Here is a 12,991-nt window from a genome sequence, read left to right on the forward strand (position 1 = left end):
ATGGGACTACCCAATCTGGGCTCAGTCTGGCCATGTGAAGTGAAAGTTGCTCAGTTATGTCTGACTTTTTACGACCCCATAGATACACAGTCCAAGGAATTCTCCAGGCCAGAATACTGGAGTGGGTAGTCATTCTATTCTCCAAGGGATCTTCCCAACCCAGGATCGAACCCAGGTCTCCTGCATTGCAGGTGGATTCTTTACCAGCTAAGCCACCAGGGAAGCCCAAGAATACTGGAGTGGGTAGCCTATCCCTTCTCCAGGGGATCTTCTCAACTCAGGAATCAAACCGGGGTCTCCTGCATTGCAGGCAGTTTCTTTATCAGCTGAGCTACATGAGAAGCCCATGGCGCCCTTCTTTTATTTTTTAAATAAAAACTGTATGTGTGTAAGATGTACAACATGATGATTTGTTATACATAGTAAAATGACTACTACTACAGTCAAGCTAATTAACATATCACCTCCTCACACAGTTACCTCTTGGTGTCTGTCTGTGAGAGCACCTGAAATCTACTCTCTTAGCCAATTTCCAGTATTCAGTACAGTTTTTTTTTTTTTTTTTTGGCTGCACAGCACAGCATGTGGAATCTTAGTTCCCCCACCAGGAATTAAACCTGTGCCCCCTTCAGTGGAAGCGTGGAAACTTCCACTGAACCACCAGAGAAGTCCCAATACAGCATCATCAACTATAGCCATCATGCTGTACGTTAGATCTCTAGTCTTATTCCTCCTACAGAACTGCAGGTTTGGACCCTTTGACCTGCACCTCCCCCATTTCCTTTATGCCCCTGCCTCTGGCAAGCACTGTTTCACTCTGCTCCTATGAAATCGACTTTTTAAAATTCTACCTATAAGGGAGATCATGCACTATTTGTCCTTCTGTGACTGGTTTATTTCACGTAGCATAATGTCTTCCAGGTCAATTAAAGTTGCAAATGGCAGGATCTCCTTCTTTTCTAAGGCTGAATAATATTCCATTGTATATATATCCCACCATATCTCAATCCGTTCATCCGTAGCTCCTTTCTGTCTGCCCTCTTTTTGGTAATCCAGGCTGCAGCAGCTCTAGGTTGGTCTCAAGGTCCGGGAAGAGGAGCTGGTATGTTACAGTTAGGCTCAGAAAAGTTAGGGATTGCTCCTGAGGTCACACAGCTAAGAGTGGTGCGGTGAGGCTGGACCAAGCCCCCGTGGTCCCACTCTGTCACACTGCCTCCCCGTCCTGGGTTGCGGGTAGGCCTCCGCGTTCATTCACTTGGGCCCTGTGACAGCACTGACACGTGTCCCAGGCGCCCTCTGGCCAAAGCATGCCCTCTCAGCACCCCCACCACACGCTCTCACGGAGGGCCAGCCGCCTGGTCCCAGCAGCCCTGCCCTCTCCCCACACCCAGACACAACATCTGGGGATTTTCTTTCGGGCTGTCCCCACCCTTGCTCCTCTCTGCTCAAGCGACCATGACCCGAGTCCTATTCTCAGATTCCCTGCCTAGCCCTGTCACCTTCCGTTCACCAGTGGCCAGCCTAGTCCAACTTGTTCCCACTTGATTTTGGGGTCACAGACAGCACCCTCCTAACCTTGCACATTCTAGCTTGTCGCCCCTCCCAAATGCCCCTATGGAAATCAGCCTCTGAGGAACACCAGTAAGCCTAGCCCCTGCCCTTTCATTCTGACTTTGAATCCTTCTACCCTGACCACCTACCTGATACAGTTCCCAGCTTTTCCTATGTGCCTGTTTCTGGAGCCGCATTCTCCCCAGCTGCACACAGGAGGTGCTCAACAGATGTGTGTTGATGATACATATTTCTGGACAGTGGTTTGATTTATGTCACTAGGATCCCCTTTGACTTCCAGATTTCACCCAGAGCTCCTGGAATCTATGATCCTATAGTGGGTGCTGCACGGGGTCTGGCCCTTGGATCCTCCATCCACCCTGGAAGTGGGCCCTGTCACGCCTTTCCCCAGCCTTATGCACTGACCTCAGAGGCCAGAGGGCATGAGGTGGTCCACCCCTAGTCTGACTGCTGAGGCTGTCAGCAGGTAAGAGATGCAGCCTGAGGCTCCCTGTGCCACCTGGGCCACCATGGTGTTACTCCACCAGCCCAGCTGATCAGACCAGGTGGAGAGTGGCCCGAGAATGACCAGTCTACAAGCTGGTTGGTGAAAAGCTGAAGAGGACCATGGAAAGTCTGGCTTTGGAGAACTAGAGCTTCAAAAGCTAATGAGTTTAGGACTTCCCTGGAGGTCCAGAGGTTGGGAATCTGGGAATAGAGCCTTACAGGACTGAAAACACCTCCATGCCCTCAGGATGGAGCATCCTAAGTGAAGAAACTGAGGTTCTGAGGGGGATGTGCTTCAGTTGCCCAGAGCCCAGGCTCAAGCCCTGTCATTCTGTCCCTTTCCACTACCCAGGCCATCCCTCTCCATCCAAATCCCCCGGGAGGGAATCACACTAAACCTTCATCCCCAGGGGACAGCCAGTTTCAGATCCTCCTCCTCTGGGCCTGAGGAGACAGCAGTTCCAACCAGGTCCACCTAGGACGGATTCTTTCACAATAGAACTGCCCAGGAGCAGGCACAAGTGCTTGGGAAGGTCTCCCCCAGGTCTTCTCACATGCCGTCTGGGGGTTAGGTGATGATGAGGGTGAGTAGAAGCAGCCCATCTGGTTTCAGGACAGGCACTCCCTTCCACTCCCTGCAGGTGGCAGACAGAAAAATTTGCAGTTCCTGGGCACATTCTCAGAGCAAAAGGGGGAGTGTTTATGAGAAAGGTAGCTGCTTCCACCATGCAAGTTGTGTTCTGGGGAGCCTGGGCTGGGGTGTTTCCTGTGCCCCACAGCCACAGGCAGGGCAGGACCTGTGTGGACTGAGAAATAGTACAACACCAAGCAATGGGATTTTCCTGAACAATAGCTGCCACTTTTAAAGACTTCCCAGGCCCAGGCCCTGTGCATCAGAGCTGGGCCTCTGATTGCTCACAGTCAGGTGGACCAGTCAAAAGCCGACTCTTCTGCCGAGTCGCAATTTGGGTCTTTGTGAAACCAGCAGGAGAATATGTGGCCCACCCTGCCATAGTTCTCAAACCATGTGGGCCAGGCCAGGTACCAAGCACTGAAGATCCAGATGTAAACAAGATGTGGGCCCCACTTCCACAGACCTTAGGCTGCTGAAGGAGGTGAACAGCCCTGAGTCTGAGTGCTGAGGCTGTCAGCAGGTAAGAGATGCAGCCTAAGGCTCCCTTTGCCACCTGGGCCACCATGGTGTGGGCCACATGACTCCACCAGCCCAGCTGATCAGACCAGGTGGACAGTGGCCCAGAAATGACCAGTCTACTAGCTGGCTGGTGAAAAGATGAAGAGGGCCATGAAAAGTCTGGCTTTGGAGAACTGGAGCTTCGAAAGCTAATGAGTTTAGGACTTCCCTGGAGGTCCAGAGGTTGGGAATCTGCCTACCAATGCAGGAGACACAGGTTCTATCCCTCGTCTGGAAAGGTCCCACATGCTGTGGGGCAACTAAGCCCGAGTGCCACAACTACTAAGCCTGTGCTCTAGAGCTCACGAGCCGAAACTACTGAAGCCTGAGCGCCCTACTGCCCACGCTCTGCAACAAGAGAAGCCACCATAATGAGAAGCCTGTGCACCACAAGAGTCACCCCACTCGCCACAACTAGAGAAAGCCTGCATGCAGCAATGAAGACCCAGCACATCCCAAAATAAATAAAAGCAAGTGAGTTAGACTGGGAAGGACCACATGGCACAGTCGGGGCCAGAGATGCCTTGACAGCCACACATAAGCTGAAGCGGCAGAAAACACACAAAGCCTGCGCTGAGAGACACAGCGGGCCAGACAGTGCCAACTCTAGGATCAGAAGGGCTGGAGTGGGCAAGAAAGGCTGCCCAGGAGGCTGTTTAAACCTCAGCAAGTGGGTGACCAGACTGGGAACTTAAAGGACCTTCAGGCCACAGGACTGGGGCTCAAACTTATTCAGCTCATTCAAGAAATATTTATGGGTCACTTTCAGGCCCCATGTCAGGATGACAATGACTTAGTCTGTGTCCCCAAGGAGCCCACAGCATGAAGGAAAACATAAAAATTAGTCAGATGACAGCAGCATGGTAGAAGCCCTGCTGTGAAAGCAGGAAGCCGAGTAGGCTGTATGAGGTTTTTGCAGACCAGTGGCACAGCCTGGTTTTCACAGGGAATTCATCTCCAAGTTTGAAGCTACTAAGACAATGGAGCAATTCTGGACAGGGACCAGCACCGTCAGGCAATGAAGGGCTCTGCTTGCCTGGGGAAGCTCCGGGATACACACACACAACTGGTTTATTCCAGCCACAAGCAATCACAAAAAGCTGACTCTAGGACATTTGTCATGTCCATTCCCAGGGCAGTGGGTTCAGAGCAAAAAGATACTCTGCCTCTATACACATAGAGACAGAAGCCAGGGAAGCTTCTACAATTAGCCTAGTACCTGCCCCCACTCTGATGGCAGGCACAGGGGTCAGCAGGCATTTGGAAAAACCAATCAGACCAGCTGGACAGGGCCTACAGAAAAGGGAAGTAAACAACTGATCGGCACTCTTGGGCCTTAGATTCTTTTTTTTTTTTTTTTTTTTTTCAGCCTATAAATAACAGACTAGAAACCTAAGATTAGGGTACCAGCATGGCCAAAATCACTTCAGACAGTAATTGCAACCATGAAATTAAAAGACTCTTCTCCCTGAGGAAAACTAAAACGAACCTAGACATTACATTAAGAAGCAGAGACATCATTTTGCTGACAAAGGTCCGAATAGTCAAAGCTACGGTTTTTCCAATAGTCACGTACGGATGTGAGAACTGGACCACAAACAAGGCTGAGCTCTGAAGAATTGATGCCTTCAAATTGTGGTGCTGGAGAAGAATCTTGAGAGCCCCTTGGACAGCAAGAAGATCAAAGCAGTCAATCCTAAATCAACGCTGAATATTCATTGGAAGGACTGATGTTGATGCTGAAGTTCTACCTTCAATACTTTGACCACTTGATGGAAAGAGCCAACTCATTGGAAAAGACCCTGATGCTGCGAAAGGCTGAGGGCAAAAGAAGAAGGGGACAACAGAGAATGAGATGGTTGGATGGCATCACTGACTCAATGCACATGAGTTTGGGCAAACTCAGGGAGATAGTGAAGGACAGGGAAGCCTGGCTTGCTGCAGTCCATGGAGCTGCAGAGTCCAACAAGACCAAGTGACTGAGTGACTGAACAATGAACAGTAACAACGGCTGGGTAAGGACCCTCTGAAGTGAAGTGAAGTGAAGTCGCTCAGTTGTGTCCGACTCTTTGCGACCACATGGATTGTAGTCTACCAGGCTTTTCTGTCCATCGGATTTTCCAGGCAAGAGTACCGGAGTGGGTTGCCATTTCCTTCTCCAACTTCCTTGTTGTATCTTCACATGCAGAAGAGGCTAAGGATCTCAGAGCTTATTTTATTTTATTTTTTTCACTTTTTATTTTGTATTGGGATACAGCCAATTAGCAATGTTGTGAACAAGCTTCAGGTGAACACCAAAGGGATTCAGCCATACATATACATATTTCTATCCTCCCTTGGGCCTTGGATTCTTAATCTGAAAGGAAAACAATCTGCTCCATAAGGCTCGTGTCAGGATTCAATGAGAGCATGTGGGTAGAGCTCCCTCCAGTAAATGCTCTGCTGCATTAGAGGGCTGGGCTTGCAGCACAGTCCTCCACACCAAGAGCTGTGTCATCTTCCCCTTGGCATCCTCACCCCAAAGAAGGCTGGTGGAGCTCATGCATCAATGAAGCACTTTTCTTCCCCTACCAAGGTATTCTTTTTTATTTCCTGCCTTGTTTTAAAAACAATTGGTTAAACCAGTATTTCTTTTTTCCACACCCTCTTCAGCATTTATTCTCTGTAGAGTTTTTGATGATGGCCATTCTGACCTGTGTGAGATGATATCTCATTGTGTTTGTGATTTGCATTTTTCTAATAATGAGTGATGTTGAACATCTTTTCATGTGTTTATTAGCCATCTACATGTCTTCTTTGGAGAAATGTCTGTTTGTCTTTTGCCCACTTTTTGATTGAGCTGTTCATTTTTCTAGTATTGAGCTGCATGAACTGCTTGTATACTTTGGAGATTAATTCTTCATCAGTTGTTTTGTTTGCTTTTATTTCTCCCATTCTGAAGGCTGTCTTTTCACCTTGCTTACAGTTTCCTTCATTGTGCAAAATCTTTTAAGTTTAATTAGGTCCCATTTTTTATTTTTGTTTTGATACCATTAAATAAAATAGTGAGAGAAAGAACATTCTGTATAGCACAGGGAACTCTACTCAACGTACTGTGGTGACCTGAGTGGGAGGAAGTCCAAAAGGGAGGAGACGTATGTATATGTATGGCTGATTATTTTTCTGTACAGTAGAAACTATCACAACACTGTAAAGCAACTATACTCCAATAAAGATTAATTAAAAAAAAAACAATACCTCTTAGAAGCAAGAGGTTATCAGTCTTTGCATTTGGTTTCTTTATGGCTGTTTTTGTTTCAATTGACATGGAATTAACATTAATTGAGCAACTTCCATTGACAAGCTAGATGATTTACAGATACTAACTTATTTGATTCTAGGATATAGTGGAAAGAAACATATTACTTCAAAAAATATGATAAAATATCTTTTAGGAAGAGACTGTGTTGACCAAATGACTTAACCTCCCTAAGTCTCATTTCCTCAGTTTCCCTAGCACAAAAGTGATTGTAATCATACTTATCATGTGTGGCTGCTGTGAGGAGTAAATTAGATAATGCATGGCTTCAGCAATATGTGAACCGTGAACTTCCTGATGTTCAAGCTGGTTTTAGAAAAGGCAGAGGAACCAGAGATCAAATTGCCAACATCTGCTGGATCATGGAAAAAGCAAGAGAGTTCCAGAAAAACATCTATTTCTGCTTTATTGACTACGCCAAAGCCTTTGACTGTGTGGATCACAATAAACTGTGGAAAATTCTGAGAGATGAGAATACCAGACCACCTGACCTGCCTCTTGAGAAACCTATATGCAGGTCAGGAAGCAACAGTTAGAACTGGACATGGAACAACAGACTGGTTCCAAATAGGAAAAGGAGTACGTCAAGGCTGTATATTGTCACCCTGCTTATTTAACTTATATGCAGAGTACATCATGAGAAACGCTGGACTGGAAGAAACACAAGCTGGAATCAAGATTGCCGGGAGAAATATCAATAACCTCAGATATGCAGATGACATCACCCTTATGGCAGAAAGTGAAGAGGAACTCAAAAGCCTCTTGATGAAAGTGAAAGTGGAGAGTGAAAAAGTTGGCTTAAAGCTCAACATTCAGAAAACGAAGATCATGGCATCCGGTCCCATCACTTCATGGGAAATAGATGGGGAAACAGTGGAAACCGTGTCAGACTCTATTTTTTGGGCTCCAAAATCACTGCAGATGGTGATTGCAGCCATGAAATGAAAAGACGCTTACTCCTTGGAAGGAAAGTTATGACCAAACTAGATAGCATATTGAAAAGCAGAGACATTACTTTGCCAACAAAGGTCCGTGTAGTCAAGGCTATGGTTTTTCCAGTGGTCATGTATGGATGTGAAAGTTGGACTGTGAAGAAGGCTGAGCGCTGAAGAATTGATGCTTTTGAACTGTGGTGTTGGAGAAGACTCTTGAGAGTCCCTTGGACTGCAAGGAGATCCAACCAGTCCATTCTGAAGGAGATCAGTCCTGGGATTTCTTTGGAAGAAATGATGCTAAAGCTGAAACTCTACTACTTTGGCCACCTCGTGTGAAGAGTTGACTCATTGGAAAAGACTCTGATGCTGGGAGGGATTGGGAGCAGAAGGAGAAGGGGACGACAGAGGATGAGATGGCTGGATGGCATTACTGACTCGATGGACGTGAGTCTGGGTGAACTCCGGGAGTTGGTGATGGACAGGGAGGCCTGGCGTGCTGCGATTCATGGGGTCGCAAAGAGTCGGACACGACTGAGCGACTGAACTGAACTGACTGATGGGATGCATGAAGCACAGTGTTGAGGGAAAGCTACCAAAGTGCCTGGAAAGTATCAAACCTCCACTGCAGCAAGCATTAGGGACCAGAGAAATAAATGCACACTACACATTGTAATCCACAGGATAACCTCTAAAGGAACAGGGGGGAAAATGGCATAATTAAATAAATCCCAAAGAGAAAGACAAGAATAGGGAAAAAAAGAAACAAGAAACCTCATGTGGGACAAATAGAAAGCATATAGTAAAATACATACAGATTTAAAGACATTAAATGTAAATGGACTAAAGATTCCAACTAAAAGATTATCAGAAGCATTCTTTTAACTAACTGAAACATATCTGCTTAAAAAGAGAAACATAGGGGAGGAGGGAGAAATTTGGAGTTTGGAATTAACATATACACGCTACTATATATAAAACAGATAACCACAAGGACATACTGTCTAGCAGAGGGAACTAACTATATTCAGTATTTTGTAATAACCTATAAGCAAAGAGAATCTGAAAAACTTAGGTACACTTAATGGAATCACTTTGTTGTACCCCTAAAACTAACACAACACTGTATATCAATTTTACTTCAATTTTTTTAAAATTTAAAATAAAAAGAAAAACATATAAAACAGAGGTATATAGAAAGGGGCTATGGTTTAAATGTTTGTGTACCCCCAAAATTAATGTTGAAAAGTTATGATATTAGGAGGTGGGGCATTTAGGAAGTGATTGGGTCATGAGGGCTCTGCCTTTATAAAAATTATTCCCTTTGAAGGAGGCCCCACAGAGACTTCTACCATATGAAGTTACAGTGAGAAGACAACCATCTGCTGAGGAGTCAGGCCCTCATCACACCATCTAATCTGTCTGTTCCATGATCTTGGACTTCCTAAGCCATGAGAAATTCCTGTTGTTTATAAACCAGTCAGTCTATGATACCTTCTTATAGCAGGCCAAATAAACTAAGATAGAAAGCTTATAAGTAAAAGAATAGAAAAACACACTATGCAATCAATAAGCTAAAGAAGCAGTATGTCTACACTATTATTTGTCAAAGTTTTAAGGCAAAAGCATTACTAGAAAATAAGAGAGTCAGCTCACGGTGACAAAAGGTTCAGCTCATCAGAAAGATTAAATAATTCTAAATTTGCACACACTTGATAATATGCCCTCAGAAATACAAAGCAAATATGGACACATCTACAAGAAAAAGAGACAAAGTCTCAAAATGGGAGATTTAATAATTGGCAGCTATTAAGAGAAGCAGATTAAAAAATTAGTAAAGATAAAGATATGTTAACAACACTTAACTAATGGAGAATTATGAAATACTACACCCAAGATCTGTAGAATAAAATTTACTTTCAAGTATACACAAAACAATGATAAAACTAACACGCTGGACCATGAAATAAGTCTCAACAAATTGAAAAGTACTGAAATCATATCAGTATGTTCTCTAACTATATTCTAAATTATAATCAATAAGAATAAAAATGAACTCTAAAACCTATTTACATGTTTGGAAATCAACAAATGTATTTTGAAATAACCAGTGGATTAAAGAAGTTCCAAGAGAAAACAGACAATATTTTGAACTGAAGGATACCAAAAATAATATGCATCAAAATTTGTCAAATACAGCTAAAGCAGTGCTTAATGGAAAACTCAGAGTCACAAATGCCTATATTTGCAATGAAAAAGGAATGAAAATAAATGAATTAAGCATTATCCTCAAGTAGTTAGTAAAAGAGATTTGGGGAAGACAGCAGCAGCAGTGAGAGCGTTACTTTCTAACATTTCCCTTCCCCAAATAAAAATAGGAAGCATTCAGTTAGCAAAACCAAAAACATTTACATGTACAATATTTACAGCAAAAGTGATAAGACGTAAATAAATGAAGAGATATCCTATGTTCATGGATCAGAAGTCTCAATCTTGTTAAGATGGCAAGTGTCCCCAGATTGGTTTACAGATTCAAAACAATCTCAATCAAAACCCAAGCAGGACTTGAAAAAATAATTTGCCAAATTGACTCTAAAATTTAGATGGAGATGCAGAATGACCTAGAATAGTCAAACAATTCTGAAAAAGAAAACAAATTTGGAGGACTTACACTTCCTAACTTCAAGACTTACTACAGTAATCAAGGCAGAATGGCACTGGCATACAGACATATAGATCAAGGAACAGAATAGAGAGTTCAAAGATAGATGCACATATGCACAGCCAATTGATTTTTGACAAAGATGCCACGGTAACTGGATACAGAAACAAAATGTTTTCAACAAACAATGCTGGAGAAATCAAAAAGGAAGGAAGAGACAGAGCAGGGATCAGAATTCGTGCCTGTCCAGCACTAGATCCCCAAATCTAGACACTGTCAAACAAGGAAGAAAACTATAAAAGAGGGTAGAGAAAAACAAACATGGAAATCAGGCCCTCTAGGTTATCTTATCCCTCACCAAAGAGAATGGAAGCCAGTATCACAGAGCAGGCACAAGAACAAAGAGCTGGAAAAAGAAACTTTATAGAAAGGTAGAGAGATGCCCTGAAAGACAGCTCCAAGAGAGGACCCTGACCTGACCAAACATTCCCCCACCTGCAAGTCTAACAGTGGATTCAGTGATGGCACCTTGGGCCAGAGGAGTCTGGGGCCAAGATGGGAGCACTGTTAATGTTCTCGTGCTCTCGGATGGAGCTACTAGTGGTCAGAAAGCAGAATCTATGCAGCCAGAAGAGACAGCCTTCTACCCGCGTGTGTGCATGTTAAGTCACTTCAGTCACGTCCGCCTCTTTGCAACCTTATGGACTGTAGCCCACCAGGCTCCTGTGTCCCTGGGATTCTCCAGGCAAAAATACTGGAGTTGGTTGCCATGCCCTCCTCCAGGGGATCTTCCCAACCCAGGGATCAAACCCTCATCCTTTACATTTCCTGCATTGGGAGGCAGGTTCTTTACCACTAGCACCATCAGGGAAGCCCTGCATTCTACCTAAATGGGTATAATACCTGCCTCACCAGGTTGTTGCAAGAATTAAATGAACCTGGTATGGCACTAGCTGCTTTCTGTACATTACAGCATTTAACTCCCTCCTCCCATTTCCCCAGTGCCCAAGAAGAAAGACTGGGGACATATGCTGTATGTTCCCTCTCCCTGCCTCCTCTACATCTATCCTGAACTGTGATATCTGGGTGGGAAACAGCTTCAGGCTGCAGATGCTATGACAGCGTTGCTTAAATTGAATTACGAGGAAACCAGAGAAGGCTTCAGCTCTCCCAGGGAGTTCAGAAGTGTTCACCCTGAGAGTAACTGCACACTGCACAGGAAAAGGCATTCAAGTTGATAAGAAGTCATTCGGATCACCATCTAAGGCAGATTTTGCCTTTGAAATAAACTCATTCCTTATTAGCACACACTTGGGATTTCCAGGACCGAATATTATTTTTATTACACAAAGGCCATTTTGAAGGCATTTTCTCATGCTGTCAGGGTCCTATGTAATTTCATCTCTCCACAATGTTACTCTCTTTCACGTATATAGAATCACTGGTCCTGATGAGAAAAGAGAGAAAAGGAACAAGAGTCATGATTCAGCTAGGGCTAGAAGCAGGGCAGCAGTGTATAGTGAAGGGCAGCAGTGTATAGGATAGGCAAGTTCACTTCATTGAGAGCCTTCTTGCCATGAAACAGATTTTGAACTTTTCCTGAAAGTAATAGGAAGTCACTGAAAGCCAACTAAGAATTTAAAATAAGAAATGACTGATAAATTTTTCTTTTAAAATGATCACTTTGATTATAACGAAAAAGACAGATGTGAAGATGGCAGGCAGGGAAGAGTAGTTAAGAAGCTACTCAATTGGCTTCCCTGGTGGTGTAGACATTAAAGAATCTCACTGCAATGAGATCTTCCTGCCTTGCAATCTGCCTGCAAGAGACCTGGGGTCGATCCCTGGGTCGGGAAGATCCCCTGGAGAAGGGAATGGCAACCCACTCCAGTATTCCTGCCTGGAGAATTCCATGGATAGAAGAGCCTGGTAGGCTCCATGGAGTCACAAAGAGTTGGACACAACTGAGTGACTAACACCTTCACTTTCACTTCAATAGATAATACTGTACTATAAATATGTGATATGATAAATATCATTACAATCACAACCCTATTACAATCCATACCTGTACCAAAATAATATGCTTTACATCCTTAAATTTACACAGCTGCTGCTGCTAAGTCACTTCAGTCATGTCTGACTATGTGCGACCCCATAGACTGCAGCCCACCAGGCTCCCCCGTCCCTGGGATTCTCCAGGCAAGAACACTGGAGTTGTTGGGTTGCCATTTCCTTCTCCAATGCAGGAAAGTGAAAAGTGAAAGTGAAGTCGCTCAGTCATGTCTGACTCTTCAAGACCCCATGGACTGCAGCCCACCAGGCTCCTCCGTCCATGGGATTTTCCAGGCAAGAGTACTGAAGTAGGGTGCCATTGTCTTCTCTAATTTACACAGCATTACATACCAAATTCATCTCAAAAATTTGGAAAGAAAAATACTCTTAAGTTTAAATTTAAAAGCAAACAGCTTACATAAATGAGGTGTTTTAGACTGTTGTTGTTGTTGTTGTTGTTTTTACAGTCGTATGACCCATGGACTGCAACATGCCAGGCTTCCCTGTTTTTCACCATCTCCCAGAGCTTGCTCAAACCCATGTCCATTGAGTTGGTGAGCCATCTAACCATCTTGTCCTCTGTCATTCCCTTCTCCTCCTGCCTTCAATCTTTCCCAGTATCATGGCCTTTTCTAAGGAGTTGGCTCTTTGCATCAGGTGGCTAAAATATTGGAGCTTCAGCTTCAGCATCTGTTCTTCCAATGAATATTCAGGATTGATTTCCTTTAGGAATGACTGGTTTGATGTCCTTGCAGTCCAAGGGACTCTCAAGTCCCACAGTTCAAAAGCATCAA

Source organism: Bos mutus, chromosome 1 (assembly GCF_027580195.1).
Source record: "Bos mutus isolate GX-2022 chromosome 1, NWIPB_WYAK_1.1, whole genome shotgun sequence".
NCBI classification, from domain to species: domain Eukaryota; kingdom Metazoa; phylum Chordata; class Mammalia; order Artiodactyla; family Bovidae; genus Bos; species Bos mutus.